Source organism: Podarcis erhardii, assembly GCF_964252035.2.
Source record: "Podarcis erhardii genome assembly, chromosome: 9".
Lineage (NCBI taxonomy): Eukaryota > Metazoa > Chordata > Lepidosauria > Squamata > Lacertidae > Podarcis > Podarcis erhardii.
The window spans coordinates 3,519,095-3,525,816 of record NC_138512.1 but is presented as its reverse complement, the minus strand read 5'-3'; the positions used below and the strand labels follow the sequence as shown (position 1 = coordinate 3,525,816).

Genomic DNA, 6,722 nt, shown 5'->3' with positions numbered 1-6,722 from the left:
ACCAGTTTGGCAGGCACGCACACACACACACGCGCACAAACAAGTAACATTTCTAGCATATCTATTCCAGTGCTGGAATGGAAGTGGCTGGAAAGAACTGAAGAACAAGAAGAGGCATTTTATCTCCCCATTTTAGTACTACATGCCACAGCACTAAGATGAACTCTGCCTGCTCAACGATCTTAGTGCTGTGGTGCCCAGCACTAAGCTCAGGGTTAGGAGATCGCTCTGCCTGCTCTGAGAGTAAAAGTAAGCATTTACGCTCACCCTCAAACCAGTGCTGGAGTAGGAGTGGGGAAGAAGGCAGCCCTTTTGCTATTAAAGAGCAGGCACAGGGGTTGTATCTGATGTTAGTTCTGTGGCACTTAGCATAGGGTTGGCATATTTCAAAAAGTTGTTGTGCTTTTCCTTTCTTTGCCAAAGTTGTTGAGATTTTCCTGGACATTTCAGCGATTGAGGGCTGAACACTGGCTATATCCAGGAAATTCCAATGATAGGCGATCCCTCGGCTGTGGTTTACTTTCAAAGGGGGCTTATTTCCAATCTTACTGCTGTGTCGCTTAGACTGGTGATAAGAGATCCCCTTAATTGCCCTGCACCTCACATCATACAATGACAGGTGATTAACAGGTGGCTGTGGTTTGTCCAAACACATTTGTGGGCCAAATGGAGAGGGCTGTTGGCTGGAGGTCCTTCACTATTGGGTTGAACAGAGAAAGGGATAGGACACAAGAGTTCTGTCCCACTGGAATTAAATCCCTCTGATTTCTAGACAAGATCAGAAAATGAGAGTTTGGCTGGCAGAAAAACATCCAGCCTAGAGCAGCAGTAAGAAGAGCACAAGTGACTGAAGCCACAGGCAGCAGACAGCCTGTGCATGTTTGCAGCACAATCAGGCAGGTGTCTCCCTCCCTCCCCCTGGGGAAGGATAGCAGTTGGCATGAATTAGAAGCAAAGCATCCACATTCCCTTTTCCTTTTCTTGTGACCTGGACTTACTGGTAGACCAAATGGGGACCCGTCCTGTACTTTGAAACTTTCATCAGAAGCAGGAAAAACAGCAAAGGGTGTTCTTGGGCCTGGCAAATGTCACCATCACTGGGGCTACATGCTTGGAACTGGAACTGTCTGTCCGCAGCATCTTCTCAGGTTTGCATTCAAATCCCCTGCCCCCTATGGACACATTCCCCTGCCCCCTATGACGCGGCAGCTAAAAAAGCCAATGCAATTCTGGGCTGCATCAATAGGAGTATAGCATCTAGATCAAGGGAAGTAATAGTGCCACTGTATTCTGCTCTTGTCAGACCTCACCTGGAGTACTGTGTCCAGTTCTGGGCACCACAGTTCAAGAAGGACACTGACAAACTGGAACGGGTCCAGAGGAGGGCAACCAAAATGGTCAAAGGCCTGGAAACGATGCCTTATGAAGAACGGCTAAGAGAGCTGGGCATGTTTAGCCTGGAGAAGAGGAGGTTAAGGGGTGATATGATAGCCATGTTCAAATATATAAAAGGATGTCACATAGAGGAGGGAGAAAGGTTGTTTTCTGCTGCTCCAGAGAAGCGGACACGGAGCAATGGTTCCAAACTACAAGAAAGAAGATTCCACCTAAACATTAGGAAGAACTTCCTGACAGTAAGAGCTGTTTGACAGTGGAATTTGCTGCCAAGGAGTGTGGTGGAGTCTCCTTCTTTGGAGGTCTTTAAGCAGAGGCTTGACAACCATATGTCAGGAGTGCTCTGATGGTGTTTCCTGCTTGGCAGGGGGTTGGACTCGATGGCCCTTGTGGTCTCTTCCAACTCTATGATTCTATGATTCTAGGGTTCAAAATTACACAGAAAACATCCATGAGTGCAGGGGCACCTTGTTTCAATTCATGGAAGATGATGGCAGGTGGAAGTTAGCACACTCATACCTGCTCACATAGAATCATAGAACCCTAGAGTTGGAAGGGACCATAAGGGCAATGTAGGACTATTTCACCCAAAGTGGGGCTCAAACCCACAACCCTCAGGACTCCCAGGGGTGACTGGGTTCTTGGAAGGGGGAGACCATGTCCTGAAGAGCATAGTATCAAGGTTGGCTATGCAGGATCACAATATCAGGACCCTGGACAGTGGTGATCTGAAACTTCCAGTGATCTGTTGTCTCATTTGCATGTTGGCTCTTCTGGACCCTCCTGTTATCATCTCAAGAAGCTGTTTCTTAAAGGCTCACGGCCTGGTTCTGCAGCCACTGGGTCCTAAAGTATGGGTGAGGTGAAGACTGCATCTGGGGGTGGCGTGTCCTCTTAGTCTGAGGTATCAGATACAGCTACAACCTCTGACCTGGAAGGTCCTGAAGTCAGGGGCAACGGCTCCCCATGTGATGCTTCCTCCCCATCTGACTTTTCCTTTGAGTCATGGAGAATGGCTGAGGCCAAAGAACCAATAACCCTCTTTGGATGTTAAGCTCCAGAGTAAGGAAATTGTGTGAAGGAGATGGATGAGCATGGTGACACTGCCCATCATCATTTCTGTCATCTTCAACTCACAGAAGCTGTGGTTAGAGACCTCCTGTATCTTTGGAGATTCCCAGCCCAGGAAAGTGTTTGCATTCTGTTTGGCCACAATACCTATAAGATGGAAATATGAAGTTGGCTGATGGTGTGCAGCCTTGCATAGCCCTTTCCAACTTGAATCTCATGGCACTTCCATTGTCATTAATAGCCTAAAGGCAAAATAATTACCTTTCAGTTCCTCAAATGCATGCATGCCTACACACAAGGCCATGTTCACATTTCACCCCCAATAGTTAATCAACTAATGCTTTAGTTGATTAATCTCCCACTTACATAATGTAAGTCTTGTGCCCTAGTAATTCATTGAAATCATGATTATTATCCTTAGAAGTCGTGGTAGTAGTTGCAGTAGTATTCCTAACCATCCAAAGACCTCTCCACCTCCCCAGTTCAGTCTGGTATTGAGTGGTGGGGGCATTGTTGCAACTGGGAGAGAAGGGAGGTGGGACATACTTTGTACAGTGTATGGGCACATATCATATCATGCCAGGCATGCAGAAGAGGTGGTGCTGTGTCATCAACCCCCTCCCAGTTTGGATGTGGTGCTTCAGAAACAGTCAAAGGATGGGGGCATTTTTCTCAAGTGCCTTGATTTAATTTACTGGGTCTACTCAGAAGATATGGGATTTGTATGAGTGGCATAAGGCAAAGTCTTAGGGTGTGGGTAGCCTTCAACACCTCCATAGAATGGGACAAAAAGAGCCAGACTTACAGCTGCAATTTATGACACTGGCTTAGCCAGTCCAGGGAAACAGAGCTGATAGTGGTCACATCTTGACTAATCCCACAACACATTTTGTTCCCATAGGCCCATGGGGCAGCGGGTTCAAAACTTGTTTTGTTGAGAGCATGGTTTTGGGGGCTAACTGAGTGCTGGTGTCGGTGTTGCCATGAGTGGAAGCCCTCATTAACGAGAATGTGGCAAGGGGGATGGGTCAGGAAATGTTATTGAAATTTTCTACTCACTGGAAGCATCATGTTCCTTTCAAGCTGAAATTTATCTGTGTGAAAATTTCACATGTGGTTTTCACATTCTGCATCAAGGGCTCTCCAGGGCAACTTTGAGACAATCTTAAATCTGCTATAGGGACTGGAGCAGGTGGCTAATGACAAATTTGATAAGGACATTTGGGAAGGCAGAGTCCTGGGACTGTTTCTGTCTCTTCCTTTGCCAGCTTTGTGGGTATATCTGTTAGGCGCTGTGCCCAAAAAAGCACAAGGGCAGCCTAATTCACCATCTCTCATACCTCCACGGGGACCCTATCAATGATGCTATCCCTTATGCCTCTTTTGACAGCTTCATCCAGATGGTTTGGCCCGATTTCTTATGGGTAAAGGCAACATCAAGTTGGCTCTCTGTTTCCTCCTGATCCATCGAGAAGTCTTTGACCTGTTAGGCTTTGCCTTTCAATGTCGTTTTTACATCACTTGGGGCCCACCCATTGGGTTCATCATTTGAATGTTGCGGTTTTATTCTGGAATGGGCTACACATTGCCACATTAATTATAAACAGATTTAATTCATGGCACCACCTCTAAGACATCATTAAGTCCTTGTGGGAGACCTTCTTCCTCTGTATTCTGGCAGGTCTGCTCCCTGCCTCTCAGCCTTTCCCACCTGGCCTGACTGAGCAGGGCCCTGACTGACTCCAGCTACATGAAGCTGAGGTGGCCAAACAGACCCTTGTTTAGAGGGTTTTGTTGGGGGATTCTGCTGCTATTTTTATTGCTCTGTCTAAAATGTTTTTAATTGTTTTTTACTGCTTTTGACTTGTGTGCTTTTAATTTTGAGCTTTTTGTTGTTTTTAAATTAAGGGACATAGGATGTGCCTGGGAAGAGAGGAGCCGTTGAGAGCAGTTAGTAACTGCGCCATGTGCCAGATTCTTCTCCAGCCTGTGGTTATCCTATCTGCCAGCTCTTGTTGAATGTCACATTGGCTCAGAGTAAGACCTCCTTCATTGTGGATGTGGCGGCCAAACTGGTCTGTATCACTGAGAGCTGGGTGGGTGAGCAGGGTAGAGTCGGTCTCACCCAGCTGTGCCCACTTGGGTACTTGGTGCAGCATCAGGGCAGACTGAAGGCAGCCCTGTTTAGGGAAGTTTTTAATGACTGATGTTTTAATGTATTTTTACTCTCCTGTTGGAAGGCGCCCAGAGTGGCTGGGGAAACCCAGCCAGATGGGTGGGGTATAAGTAATAAATTAGTTGGGGAGGGGGGGTGTTGCTGTGGTCTGTGGATATTATCCCTCTCTCTAGCTCTATGTCCAGTTGTGGGGTGGATCTAGAGGTAAGCAACCGCAGGTCCCCCTAAACCAACATGAGCTGCCCCCTAAGCACAACATGCATACATTTAGCAGAAATTCTGTACAGAGTTTGTGCATATAAAAAGTAGGATCCTTGCTTGCATAGAGAAAGCCCATGACATGCTAATATACAAGTTGTATGCGAGCAAGCTCTGTGGCTGGCCTCACACTGAAATCAGGTAGGTTAGGAGTGTGACCCACTGCTGTGATGCTAAGTCTGTTGGTCAACTGAACAGTACAAATGTTATCTGCTGCAGCAAGATATCATCCTACGTGCGGATTGTGTTCCTGGCTACCGTGTGTCTAAGAAAATCGCACAAAGCCATAATAACACCCAGAACAGTCCCATGTGATTATCCCCAGCTCTCTGTAGCTGGTAGGAGCAGCCTCTCCCTCCCGCCCCCCCGCCCCCCATGCAAGGTGGAGAGCTTTTTATTTCTTTTTTTTCCCCCATAAAGTTTTATTTTACAAGTTCATTCACACAAATAATATTCTTGCAAATATTCAAATTAAAACAAGATTCTTCCGAATCTTAGGACTTCCCTCCCCCCCCCCTCCGTGGGTTCTTTAAATACCTTTGTCAACTGCATATTATAAATTCATCCAAATTTCAGTCCTCCATTATATCCAAAGTCTTTGTGACATTGCAAGAGTTATTTAAAGCATGCCAAAGAGTTCAAGTGTTTACAGTGTTCTTTTAGATACAGTCTATATTTGTCCCATTTGTCTATACTGAAGTTTTGATCCTCCTGGTTTCTGATTTTCCCGGTCAAACTTGCCATCTCTGCTACTCTAGTGGTTTCATCTGCCAGTCTGCTTTTGTAGGGATCTTATCTTATTCCCATCTCTGGGCCAGCAGCATCCTTGCAGCTGAAGAAGAAGAAGAAGAAGAAGAAGAAGAAGAAGAAGAAGAAGAAGAAGAGGAGGAGGAGGAGGAGGAGGAGGAGGAGGAGTTTGGATTTGGTATCCCGCTTTATCACTACCCAAAGGAGTCTCAAAGTGGCTCACATTCTCCTTTCCCTTCCTCCCCCACAACAAACCCTCTGTGGGGTGAGTGGGGCTGAGAGACTTCAGAGAAGTGGGACTGGCCCAAGGTCCCCCAGCAGCTGCATACTGCATGTATGTAGTAGCATACATGAACAGTCTTTTCAATTCCTTCAGTATCTCTGCACCTACAACAAGGTGGAGAGCTTTTTAAGCCCCCCACCTTGGTTACCCAGCTCTGGGAATGATCCTGAAAGAATTTGGACAGCCCTTCCTGGGTGATTTCTCCACTTTCTGGCCCCTTTTATTCTCTCTCTCTCTCTATATATATATATATTCAGCAGGGACCCGGGTGGCGCTGTGGGTTAAACCACAGAGCCTAGGACTTGCCGATCAGAAGGTCGGCAGTTCAAATCCCCGCGATGGGGTGAGCTCCCGTTGCTCGGTCCCAGCTCCTGCCAACCTAGGAGTATGAAAGCATGCAGTGCAAGTCGATAAATAGGTACCGCTCCGGCGGGAAGGTAAATGGCGTTTCTGTGAGCTGCTCTGGTTCGCCAGAAGCGGCTTAGTCATGCTGGCCACATGACCCAGAAGCTGTACGCCGGCTCCCTCAGCCAATAAAGCGGGATGAGCTATGCAACCCCAGTCGTCCGCGACTGGACCTAACGGTCAGGGATCCCTTTACCTTTACCTTTATGTATTCAGCAATCCACATAATGGATTTATGTACAAACATAAATGTACAGACATGATAAGGGCGAGATGGCAGCTATTTGGTTTTCATTGTCTGTTTCTTCTGCCAGAGGCTAGAATTGAAAGGTTAACAGTTTCATATGAATGCTAATGACTTTGTTAATATATCTATCATCTATCATC

The 6,722-nt window shown here is 46.7% G+C and overlaps 1 long non-coding RNA gene across 1 annotated transcript in view; it reads left to right on the top strand.

Annotated features, from left to right (window-relative positions):
- The first annotated feature begins 5,832 nt into the window (after positions 1–5,832).
- Positions 5,833–6,722, top strand: part of LOC309350038 — a 191,364-nt gene continuing 190,474 nt past the window's right edge. The window contains exon 1 of the long non-coding RNA XR_014160277.1: positions 5,833–5,912. This is a non-coding gene — a long non-coding RNA (uncharacterized lncRNA). The remainder of the gene's footprint in view (positions 5,913–6,722) is intronic.